At 43.9% G+C, this 12302-nt stretch overlaps 1 long non-coding RNA gene across 7 annotated transcripts; it reads right to left on the bottom strand.

Annotated features, from left to right (window-relative positions):
• Positions 1-3028: 3028 nt before the first annotated feature.
• LOC133964516 (uncharacterized) lies at positions 3029-12283 on the bottom strand. Of its 7 annotated transcripts, none has more exons than XR_009923789.1 (12): positions 9613-12283; positions 9221-9417; positions 8696-8834; positions 8038-8104; positions 6829-7851; positions 6166-6372; positions 5596-5970; positions 5166-5514; positions 4877-5077; positions 4597-4731; positions 4317-4504; positions 3029-4197 (listed from the first exon to the last, which is right to left on the bottom strand). It is a non-coding gene; the product is annotated as an uncharacterized LOC133964516 (long non-coding RNA). The 7 variants fall into 7 exon arrangements; XR_009923787.1 differs by having other exon boundaries at positions 8038-8310; XR_009923785.1 differs by having other exon boundaries at positions 5596-5688; positions 5824-5970; positions 8038-8834.
• Between the last annotated feature and the right edge of the window lie 19 nt (positions 12284-12302).

The raw sequence follows: 12302 nt of genomic DNA on the forward strand, positions 1-12302 counted from the left end.
GATATATATATTAATATGAATACAACAGTTTGACCAGAAAATCCACATACCTGCTGCGAGTGAGGTGAATTTTTTGACACTCACCCTTTTATATGTTCTGACGGACAAAACTCCCAAGAAAAACCCTTCCTCTAAAACAAACTAAGGCAGAACTTGGCACTGACATAGGTCCTGCTGGATGTTGACATGGGTGTGAGGTCTAATACCAACTAGGGTAATAATAATATGTGATAATCGTTTCCCTGAATAACACACCCAGTCAGATGCTCATCCTGTCATCCCTGTGCAATTGTACCAATATTTGATTTTTTGGATACATTTATTGCAAACCTTTTTTTTTATATGTAATTTTCCTATATAGCTGAAATATCAGTTTCCATGTATGACACAGAGGATAAAGGTCATTATAATGTGGCCACACTCTACTTCATTGTATATCCTGGTGTAACCAAATAAAATTATCCATTCTGGACAGGGCAAGGCAAGAATGTGATAAGACCGACATCAGAACTTATCTTCAAAGTTAGCCGAGTCTCTGAGAAGACTCGTAGTTTCAGAACAGGGTTGGTTGATCTCTCACATCACACTATGGGCAATTTTAAATGTGTATTTCTGCTCAATTTAAGTTCATTTTACAACAGTTTCCATTAAAATGTGACTTGATTTTATTAATATACCCTTAATTTCTTAACTTTATTTTACAAACGCTCCCTTTTAAAATGTAGTATTTGTCATTTGATTTACAACATCTAGGACATACGCCCTTCTCAAATCTACTTCAGCCAATGTTTATATTGTGTCTTTAAAGCCACCTCATGTTTGTATTGTTACTGATGCGTGTAATTTCTCTTCAAGGAACTGATCCATTAAAAAACAAAGTGGCTCGTTGAAAATTGCAGTTATTTTAATTGGGCAGTTTCTGTTGGGTTTGTGCATCACATAAGAAAAGCAGCATGATGTGGAGGGCGCAGTAGCCATTTGTATTAAAGCCAAAGTAAATAACTGGCCGTCAAAAGATGGTTTTTGTTATTTTAATTACTCAAATATTGAATTGGTGATTATTTGGTACGAAGAACTTGGGCAGGGCAACAGTAAGTCTGGTGAGGTTACTGTATACATACTGTGGAATCCGATTAGGGTGTGCCCTCTTTTTGTTCAATCATAATCCACATTGACCCAAAATAACCTTGTTTAAATAAAGGTGTATGGGTTTAACTGATAACAGCGCTGCATTAGAACATACGGGAAGGGCTTGAACACAGTTCCAATGACTACACAATCTTGTTCACAATCTAGGATTTTTATATATGAAATAGACATTAAACCAAACACATTAGTCAGGACATTAGAACAGTCAGTTATCATCCACGTAACTGTGGAAGAAGCAAACAATAATTAATAAGTGTCATGTACAGTATATACATTATTGAATACCCATATAGTACTGTTGTTGTGGAGAGGATCACCTACCAGACAGGAAGGTCATGGAGAACCCATAACTCGACTGAACTGTGTGTGATTGGAAGTCATTAAAGTTTCAACAGAGACACACAATTTGCCCGAGAGGGACTTTGACCGTCACCATGGTAACACCAATCTCCATGTGCAACTTGGACTCCATCCCGGTGTCTCTCCTCAAGATCACTGACATCCGACTTGTCCTGGTTCACCCCGATGACAAGGACAACCCCGATGAAGAAGTGTAAGGGAGGGACACAGTGTCTGTTTACCTGTGGGATAAAACCCTGAGGTCAAACAATCATTTCTCAATGTTTCAGTTAATGGTTATTAAAATCCTCAGTGGGGTTATACCTTCACTAGTCCTTCCTGTATATGGTTACTGTGGAGAAAACTATTTCTGCATGTGAGATTTGATTGCAGTTAACGTGCTAAGCATTTAAAGACTGTATGAAGGTTTTAGAGTCACCTTGTTATATACATCTTGGTGAACACACCCACAACGACTGTAAGGTACACATTTGTTGCCATCAAACACATTTCCATCGCAGCTCTGACAGCCCTCAGAACAGACAGCAGGCCATGACTTGGAGCCGGAGTTAAAACACACACTTCTGGTCTGCTGCAGTCAGGACACTGGAGAGCTGGGGGCAGAAAATACAAATCATTCAGGATTGATCGCATAGCAACTATCATCATGAATCAATTACAGCAAAGCGTGTTCTCTCTCCATTGGTCCACTGGTATTCCTTTAGCATGGCAGGCTGCAGAATATGCTTCCAGCAACAGACAGGAGGTCAGGTGCCCTGCCCCAGCACAGACTGCCCTGATGCAAATCTCTCTGTAAACTCACTGCAGTGCTGTCCAGGAGCTACGACTGTCCATGAGCTCCGCAAAGCTTTCAGTGAGACGACCGTCTCTCAGTACCATATCATCGTACTTGTCTCCTTTGAAGTTTCTACAGAGGCCTGAGGCTGTGGCCTCAAATATCTGAGATACAGTTAGCCTGAGGTACTGGGTAGAGGACAAGTCGATTCCCACCCCAGATGGTGTATAGATAATCTGTTGGCAAACACCGTGCTGCAAAACAAAGCCATCCTCTGCTGAGCAGCTTTCCATGGGACTGCAGGCCACATCTCCTCAGAGTAGAAGTGTACAGCAGGGTAATAATGTCCGTCATGCATGCAACCACAGTCAGAAAGCAGCACACATTGGCAATCACTCAGGACATAGCCAGGGTCCCACTGGCAACCCTCCTCACAACTGCCACTGCATTTTGCTGGAGAGGACAGCTCAGCACATACAACGGGACACCGAGGTCCACACAGCTCATAGTGGCTATTCTTAGGCACTAAGTACAAACAGGACATACCTAGAGGGAGAGAAGGTTGAACAAAACGCATAACTAGAGTCAAATGGCAGTTTTAAAAAAGCGTGTCTCGTTATTTAACTATAATTTGTTCTCCACAAGACATGCAGGTGCACATCAAAGAGTAACCTCGGCCAGTAACATAAGACATAAGACATGTATATTATCTTCATAAATACAGGGAAAGGAAGACAAAGCAGATAGAAAATACAATTTTTATTTTAACAAAACAAAATCAATGTAATTCGATCCTACGGAATTGTTCTCTATACACCCACCCATGCTGTTTAACTGTCAATCCCACTGACTCTTATGGTATAAATGTATAATTATATGACATATATGCATTTCCCTTTGCAGCAAGTTCAATGTTTGCTGTCGTGCATGGTCCTCATAAAAGCCTGACTAATCAGCAATGAATAAGTCTGCCCTTGTGTACTTTTCACAGTGATAGTGCTCTGAACCCAGACAGAGAAACATTAAATCAGGTGTTTGCTGTGATAACCAATAAAAAAGTTATTTGTATTCACCACAGAAAGTGTCACTCCTCCAGTGTAGGGTATTTTAAAGACTTAATAAAACCTTGCAGTATACTCACCAAAACCTTTGCTGGGTCGTCTTCTTACCACAACTGGGGGGGCGGTGTGGCCAAGGGGGTCGTGTGGGCATTCTCCAACATGAAGGTTGCCGGTTCAATACCCACGCTTCCCCATCTGCATGCCGAAGTGTACTTGGCAAGATACTGAACCTCTAAATGGCCCCTCATAAATGTTGAGTGTACAAAAAATGTAAGTCGCTTTGGACAAAAGCGTCAGCTAAATGACATGTAGTGTAATGTAATGCAACTGCCAAACCATAGATTAAGAGAGTTAAAGTTTGGCTAGGAAAAAAGCCTGTTGTGGCAACTTGCATCAGAGATCTTGATACTGAATGGTGTTGGTACAGTCGGGTTGGAGCTATATTGAACTAATAAGTATTCAAAAACGTTTCTGAAGTCAAATTTATGTCCATCAAAGGCTGTAAAATGTAGCCCGGTAACAATGGTTCAGTTCTGGGGGTTTTCCAGTTGACACACCCTCCTGTGATGAAGCTGCTTGAAGACCATTCCTCCTGGGCACTGGGCCGGGCGACAGTGGACCTCTCCAGTGGCTGCTCCGCAGTTGTCTGGAATCCAGAAAGTTGAGTTGAGGCTGCAGTATTTGCCTCTAGAGTCTGTGGACGCATACAGCCCTGTGGACTCCTGAGGAAGCCAGGGTCACAGAAGCAGCCCTGAACACAGGCCTCATGACAGACAGTGGCATTCAATTCACAGGGTGGAGGACATGCTGAGCCACAGGTCCTGTAGAGGCTGTTTGGAGGACAGTGCACATCTGAAATGATTTATTTGAAGGTTATTAACATATTTTAGCTGAGCAGTATCCCACATTTCCCACTGCCTTGGCACTTATTCTTCTTTGAAACACTGAAGGGCGTCAGAACACCTGCTGACCATTTGCTGGCTGTGAACACATGTGCAGGTGCCCTCGAAGTCATAGCTGAGCCTATCGAAGGTGTGGTAGTGCTGCCCTCCCCAGGACCAACACAGACCGTGACGGCTCGTACTCGCAGGCAAGCCCTCGCTCAGGTAGCTTTTCTCAGTTTCATCACATTCTCCCTCACAGGGATCTGGGATCTGCGCTATATCACAGAAAAATATTAAATTTTAACTACACACAGTAATAATGCACAAGTAGGCAGATAAGGATCTAAAAATGGTTCAGCTTTAATACCATTCTTGTGGCATCCCATGATTCCATCTAGAAGTGTACAACTGTGCAGTGGAGGACAGGAGTATTTCTCACAGATGACAGGAGGCCCGCAGGTGCAGTTAACTGCAGTTTTGGAGAAGTTTGCTCTCAGAGGCCCTGAAAAAAGGAAGGAAATTTGAATAAGTTAATCAACGAAGGTAAAATATTTAAATAAGATGCCCTAACACTGTAAAGGAATGTATTAATTCATATAAAAAGGTGTAAGACAGTATGAGGCAATAAAACAAAGTTGAATTCTGACCTTAAACCTTGTTCCGTTCTGGACACGGCCACACTGTTCAGCTGGTACACAGGCATGGCCATCCAAAAAGTGATGAGTGTCACACATGCAACCTTCCTCACAGTCTCATTGGGTACTGCACGGCCATGCTAATGTCAGGGCACAATGAGGAGCAAACATTGGCACATTGGCTGTAGTGGCTGAACTGAGGACATTGATACGCTGAAAAATAAAATAAGTGAAAGTCATTGTTCATTATTTTATGCATTTTATTTAATTAAAACAAATGAACCAAGTGGATGAGACTTACCACAGCCTGTAGTGTTTTTCCAGAGGTCAGTCATCCCTCCTGCTTCCTTACATGCTGCATCATAAACCCACAGTGTCTCACACAGGGCCCTGAGTGGCACCTTTGCAAGACAAAGTATCTTCATGAAGAGTGAGTAGTAATTCTGTGGATCCACTAAATGGTGACAAGAGGATACTGGTCCCCTTGGTTGGGTGAGGAGGCCACAGTACAGGTCAGAGCTATACTCTGACATAGGGGTCGGGCAGAGTTGACAGCTCCTGTTACATGTGTCGCTGCAGGAGGATTCATTAGACAACTTCCAAGATGGCCCAAAAATGTCAACCTCGGAGATCACAGTTCCATTTGGCAGCTGCAGGTCAGATAAGAGATGATCATTGTAGTTTCCACAAAGACCACCGGTAGACTGGTGGTAAATGGCAGGGATCTTGACCTGAATGTGGCCTCGTAGGTCTGAAATAAGCTTGACTGACTGTGGGGTCTGGATGATGATCCAACCATTCCTCCGACATACAGTGACATTGTTCTGGGTGAATGGCAGATTCTCATACACTTAGTTTACCTGGGAGATAGCGTTTTAAACAACAAACAATACACTGGAAAAAATACAGTGTTATTGATGATAAAAAGTGAGTCAAATTTAAATGATTCCACAAATTACCTGAATTTGTCCAGGAAAACCTGTTGAGGCCTCAGAATACATTGTATTGACTTGCAGATTGTGGTTGCCATGTGCAGTGATAACAAGAGGCTCAACATCCAGGTTCTTCAGAGAGCTTATGTGCCCTAGAGTGGAGTGACATGAATCCTGAAATTCAAATGCCAATCCATCAAACGTGGTGTATTTGTAGCAGTCAACAGAACAGTGTGCCACTTTGGGTTTGAGGTGGCAACCCTGAAGTCCCCTAATAAGCTTACACTCCTCATCCTCTCCACAGGAGACATTACGACAAGTCATGTTTCCCCTAGCATGACATAAACAGCTTTGTCTGCATGTACACACCTCTTGTCCTGAGGTTCTCTCCATTCTGAATGCAGCCACAGTTTTCTGGGTAGACACACAGGCTGCCACTGTGAACTAACCCTGTATTACAGAGACAGTTCTCCCCAGTGTTGGTAGGCATCTCTACAGTGTTATTCTTCCAGCCGAGGCAGAGGTGAACAGAGGCAGAGCCTGTGTTGTAACTGGTACCGGAGGGACAGGACTGGACTGTGGAGATACAGAAAGACACTGGTTACTAAGGGTAGAAAGACAGGGACATGCTGTAAAGGTAACGGTTGACCTGTGATGTATTAGTACCATCTAGTGGTCTGATAGTATCTTAAAAAGATTGAGGCCTCCCTACCAATGAGTCACAGCAAACAGTTTCTAAAATTGTAGCAAGACTTTTTACTTGCAATAAATATGGAGGAACAAATCGGATCTGAAAGCAAATAATCACTTTTCAGTTTCCTAATGCTGGATGACCATTATCAACAATCTGAGCATGATGAAACCATAGACTGTATTGGGATGAAACGGGTGCTTGCACAGGCCTTCTGCAAAGTCTCCATATTTAATTTGGTGTGTGATGATGCTGAACTTCAGAGAGCACACAGTTACAACCGTGGAGGATATTAATTAAATTCACTGGCACAACAGAGCTGAGAGTAAATGAACACTCACAGCAGAGTCCAGGGCTCCTCCAGGTGTAAACCCTAGCCTTGTGGGAAAGACAGAGAGCCGTATACTCTGCCAGGGAGTGACACAGTGCAGACTGGAGACCTCCATGAAGACACAAGTCACTGACGCAGCGCTTGTAAAAGCTGGTGGGGTCCACTTTGGCATGACAGTGTCTGAAGGGTCCATTAACCTGCAGAATTTTCCTGCTGACGTCCGGTTCAGAGAAGCGGGCCAAACGCTCAGATGAACAATTCGGACAACTTCCTCCTAGACAGCCCTCCACACACCATGGATTCTGCTCACTTAGCCAAGCTTTACCACAATGCTCCTGCGTGTCATTTGCTGGGAGGTCGTTGGCTGTGGACCACACAGTCCACAACTTGCATTCACAAATTTATGGGAGAGACTATTCCCTCTATACTGAGCCTAAATTCAAAGCCTGTGTAGATGTAAGTGTGCAGCCCAAGACAGTAAACCAGCACAGTCGAGTTAAAATGATATGGGACGTTCCTCTTGACACCATCAACCTGTAGGGGGTGCTAAAATTGCATTTGAAAGTCAGCAAAGTGTAACACACTTTCAAAATTAAACTCTGCCAACTTTGCTTTGGAGATGTTAGTGTAGTTTACAACTTCCAAGCACATGTAGAAAGAACTCTGTGGTGACCGAATGTACTCGTGCAGAGAGATTCACTGACAGGTAACATTTTCCATATGAGGCTGGTCAGCAGAGCAACCCGGGCATGAAGTCCGTAATCTGCTTCACCCAGAGTGTCCTGATCAGGAACTCTCCAACTCCAGCCTAAGGCGGTAGCATCAACTACCTCACCCTGTGGGGTCCTGAGGTCATCTTCCTTGATGCCATTGTTAGTCCCACACAGGCCCCATACCTCAGTTTCACTAGAAAGGATGGTGGCAATATGAGACCTGTCATACTTAATCTGGATTCCCAATTGGTATCCACGACAACAAACATGCCTGTCCAATCTGTGGAGTCACAGGAAGTCGCCTTTTTCTCACCATTTATCTGTAAAGAGCACAACATATTGTATTCTATTACTTCAGATTGAGTTCTACCTTCATATTTGTTGAAAACTTTCCAACTTCAGTGCATCTACTTTACCAAAAACCTACATACAACAGTTTTATGTTTCTATAGTTAAATTATCTCTTGAAGAAATGATAAACTGACAGACTCCATATTCAAACTTACCCAAACATAGCCTTTCTTTACCCTCTGTAGATAATTATATTGTCTTGACCCACGTTGGCATGAATATCTGTAAGAGAGGAGCCGTTAGTTAGTTATTCTGTCTGGTGTCATTCAGCGTAAGGACTAGGGTTTAGATACAGTTTCCTTGGAATTCAAATGCCTTCCCATCAAAAGTGTAGAAGTGGGTGCCTTCATGCACCCAACACGGAGCTTGCTAAGGTTGGCTCTGGTAAGCATAAGTCTGTCCAGTCTCACAGATTTTATAATCATTAGCTGAAACAAATAGGAGTGAAATAAGTATATTACTGTCAGTTTAGGCAGAGCACAAATGAGCTGGAAACGTCTGTAGACAATAATCACATATAAAACTGTTGCTGTAAATAACTGAAGTTGAAAAAATAAAAGTAGCTGTATCATCATTTTTGACTGACAAGAGGTGCAATCATTCTCAGGGCCTCCAGGCAGACAGGTACAAGATGACAGGACAGTGCAAGAAATTACCCATTTGTGGTGTGTATGAGGTGCAAAAAAACCCGCCCTTACAGTAAATCAGAGTCACGTAATATTTCATAATATGTAACTTGTGAGTGTTGCATGGTGCCACTCAGTTAGCCTGCGAGGAAAAGTCACCCAACCCAGCAGAACCAGCTGGGCCTACCTTTCCTTGCACAATCCCAGGTATTGTTCAGGGTGCAGCTCTCTCCCTCGGGGCAGGAGGCTGGCTCACGGCGCACGGTCGAATTGGCAGAGCAGATACACTTCTCGGAGCATCCCTCAGTCCATAATATCTCCCCAATCTGCAGAAAACAGTGACTCACAGTTGCTGCGTCTTATCCAGCTATTCTCTAAACACCAGGCAAAACAACAAGCACCCAGGATAACACAAAGGCCTGTGATTAGTCATGTGTCACGCATTTAGGCGGGGCATACGGTTGGTCCAGACGTTAATGAGTCACATTAACAGTGCAAGGATTAAGCAAAATTCCATCACATGTTTACAACTGAATGTGCAGTGGGGGTCACATGTTAATGTGTCAGCACACCCTCGGGGCAGCAACCGATTAATCAGAAGTCAAACAAAGCAGCAATATTCAGGTCAGATCTCATCCCTAGTATTTAGTGTCACTGCATTAAGAGGAAAATCATACAGTTAATATAAGCCCAGAAATGTATTTCTACTTACCGCATAGTCGTGCCCATGATAGTAACAGCCACATTGCTCAGGTTTGATACAGCCATTTCCATTCTGCATGTATTCAGACTCACACTGACATCCCTCATAACAGGGGCACGGACAGTGGATATCAGATGAAATACCACAGGACTCAGGGCATGCACAGACACATATACTGTAGTGAGAGGTTTCAGGTCATGAGAGTGCTGTAGGAGGACAGAAAACAAGTTTAGATACTGTGCAGAGTTCATGTAGTCTTACATCAATCTTCCAACGTCATAGTATTGGGCTTGCCAAAGTTCTACAAGTACAACAAAAGCATGTGTGCAGACCTGTGATTTACTGGCACATCACCACACTAATGAAACAACATGTATAGAGTCAAGATGAATGATACTCACAGCACTTCTCACTCCTCCATGGTTTGACTTCAGCTCCTGCCACTTGGCATGCAAAGGTGTATTCGCTCAGACTCCTGCAAAACAATTCTTCTTTCCCATTAGAAATACACAAGTCATTCACACAGTTTTGAAAGAAGGGCTCTGGGTCCACAGCAGAGTGGCATCGACCAAATGAGCCTGCAGGAGCAAGCAGCGTACCACAGATGTTATCAGATGCAAATACAGCTGCCCTGGTACAGTTGCATGCTGAAGAGAGATTACATTCTTCGGAGCAGTTAGTTCCATGAGGGGAAAGTGACCAGGAAGAGGCAAACAGGGACTCCGTTTCTATTCTGTAGCAACAGCAATGATGTTCCTACACAAACCACACATTCTTCTACGAGAGGCAGGACATACTACTTGTATCAGGTGAGGGCCTCCATAATTGACAACGTCCCCAGTGTAGACAACAACTCGAGTCAGCAAGTAAGAATGGAGTATTTTCACATGATCCAGTTGGACAGGAAGACTCCAGAGCACCCTCGACCTGAAAGTTTAGTCACAAACAAGTCCCAGAGAGAAGATGTGTTTAAATTGTGCAATTCATTACTTTTACTTTGTCTTAATGCTCCATCTCCAATGATCCGTTCACTCCATGGACCTCAGGTGCAGCTCTCCTTTCTGAAGAGCAACAACACGTTCAGATCCTTCCTCATCACAAACCTGGGAGAGAACATGTCTGCAGTTTCCCATATTAAAGTCAAAGTTTTGTCCATCGTAGTTTCTGAAGTGTCTTCCACCCCTGACTGTGCGTTTAACAGGCTGTGATGCTTGACATGCCCTGTGACCCTCTTGGATGCCACATTGTGTTCCATTTGGACACGTGTGATTGGTGCACTGTACTGTGTTGTGGCCCACACAGACACAGTGCAGCTGACAGCGCTCATCAGGGAGGAAGTTCTCATGAATTTCATGGTAGATTCCCTTGTAAATGCAGCCACACTCAGAGTCGGGTACACATTTGCCACCACTATGGAAAAACCCTGGTCTGCAGAAACAGCCCTCTTTGCAGGACACTGCTAGAGGACTTGGGTTTCCCACACAGTCAGAGATGTGACTGGAGCACAGTTGATAATCAATATTAGGTGATCAGGTGAGATTTGAGGAGAAAGAAAAGAATAATTGTATTTTTCCAACTTAGTACACATTTAATATTAGGAAAACATTGGATTTCAAAATGTTACTTACTCTCTCTGAAACCAGTAACCCTCCACAGAAATACTCTACCTGATCAAGAGCCATATTTCTGTCTCCTTTATCTATGGAGATTTTAAAGCCCTCACTGCTTCTCTCCACTGTGTGAATGGAACAGACAGTGGCGCTGTTCAAAAGTGCTCTGGCAATGTTGATCTGCAGTGGAACAGCTGAGCCTTCACATGTAGTCTGAACTAACGTGTAGTTACAGTTTCCTCTCAGGACAAGATCTCTACCATCAAACATGCAGTAGTAAGAGTCACCCCATGCAAAGGCTATTTTAGGTGTCAAAGGAGAACAGAATGGCTCACCATCTTTGATAAAGCACGTCTGTTTGTGACCACAGTGCACCTCTTCACAAGATGCTGCAACTGAAATGGAAAAAAAGAAAGCGACGGTCTCATCTACAGGTAAGTGTTCCTATTGAGCCACTTTGTACCATTAACTGCCGGAACATTTGATCACTGTGTTAGACTGTTGGAACACTTACCTATAGCATCTATAGGTTAGTGTATAGGTCTATAGCCTGGATGAAGAGACAGGCGCTCAGATAACGTCCCACTTCTGTGTTATGTCTGCTTGAGGAGGACTGAGCGGTGCATTATCAGACTGATGAGTGAAGTGGGCATTCTGGGAGAATTTAACAGCAGACTAAAACTCTCCTTAGTGAGCATTGTTACCTTCCCCCAGAGTCACGTCACTGGAATCAAATAAAGGTTCTGAGTGGCAGATAACCTCCGCAGAAGGCAGCACAGTAAGAGTTGAAAACCTCTGTCCAGTGTCATGAATGACGTAAATAGGCTGAAGAGCATTGTCACTAGCAATGTGGATTTGATCTGAGGTCCCAACTAGGATGATCTTCATAACGCCACCCACAAGAGACATTATTTTATCCTGTGCTGCTGGTGACGTTCAGATCAGAGTAGGAGAATAGGAGCTATTGCCAAGAGGAAACTAGAACGAGTTCCTGTGTTTACAACCGGGAAGGAAAATGTAATCCAAACTCCACTGAGAGACGGGTTCAGCTCAGCAAAGCCACACCAACAATAACCAGGTGTGAGTTTGGACCAGGTTAAACCGACCACAACACCTACAGCTCCTTGGGAATTTAACTCCGAGCAAGAAAGGCCGGTGTTACTCTCGATGTAAACGCTCTGCAGCGCCCCCATGTTCAACTTAAGGACACTACCACTGGGGTACATATTGCCATTAAAGAGAGTATCCCCGGAGAGAAGCATGTTCACTGGTGTGTCATGGTCTGCGCTGGTGATCACCATCTGGCTGACAGCAGTCTGGTTAGGGAAGTGAGGAGTGACGGGATAGTAGCGCGTCCCCCAGGAGGACACGTCATGGAGAGAGCGGTGGTCACAGCCAGTGTGTGTGCAGAATGAGGAGAGGACTGTCACAGGCTTTGTAGACATCACACTGAGGAGACTGGAGGAGCGATCACTGGCAAT

Source organism: Platichthys flesus, chromosome 11 (assembly GCF_949316205.1).
Source record: "Platichthys flesus chromosome 11, fPlaFle2.1, whole genome shotgun sequence".
In the NCBI taxonomy this organism is placed as follows: Eukaryota; Metazoa; Chordata; class Actinopteri; order Pleuronectiformes; family Pleuronectidae; genus Platichthys; species Platichthys flesus.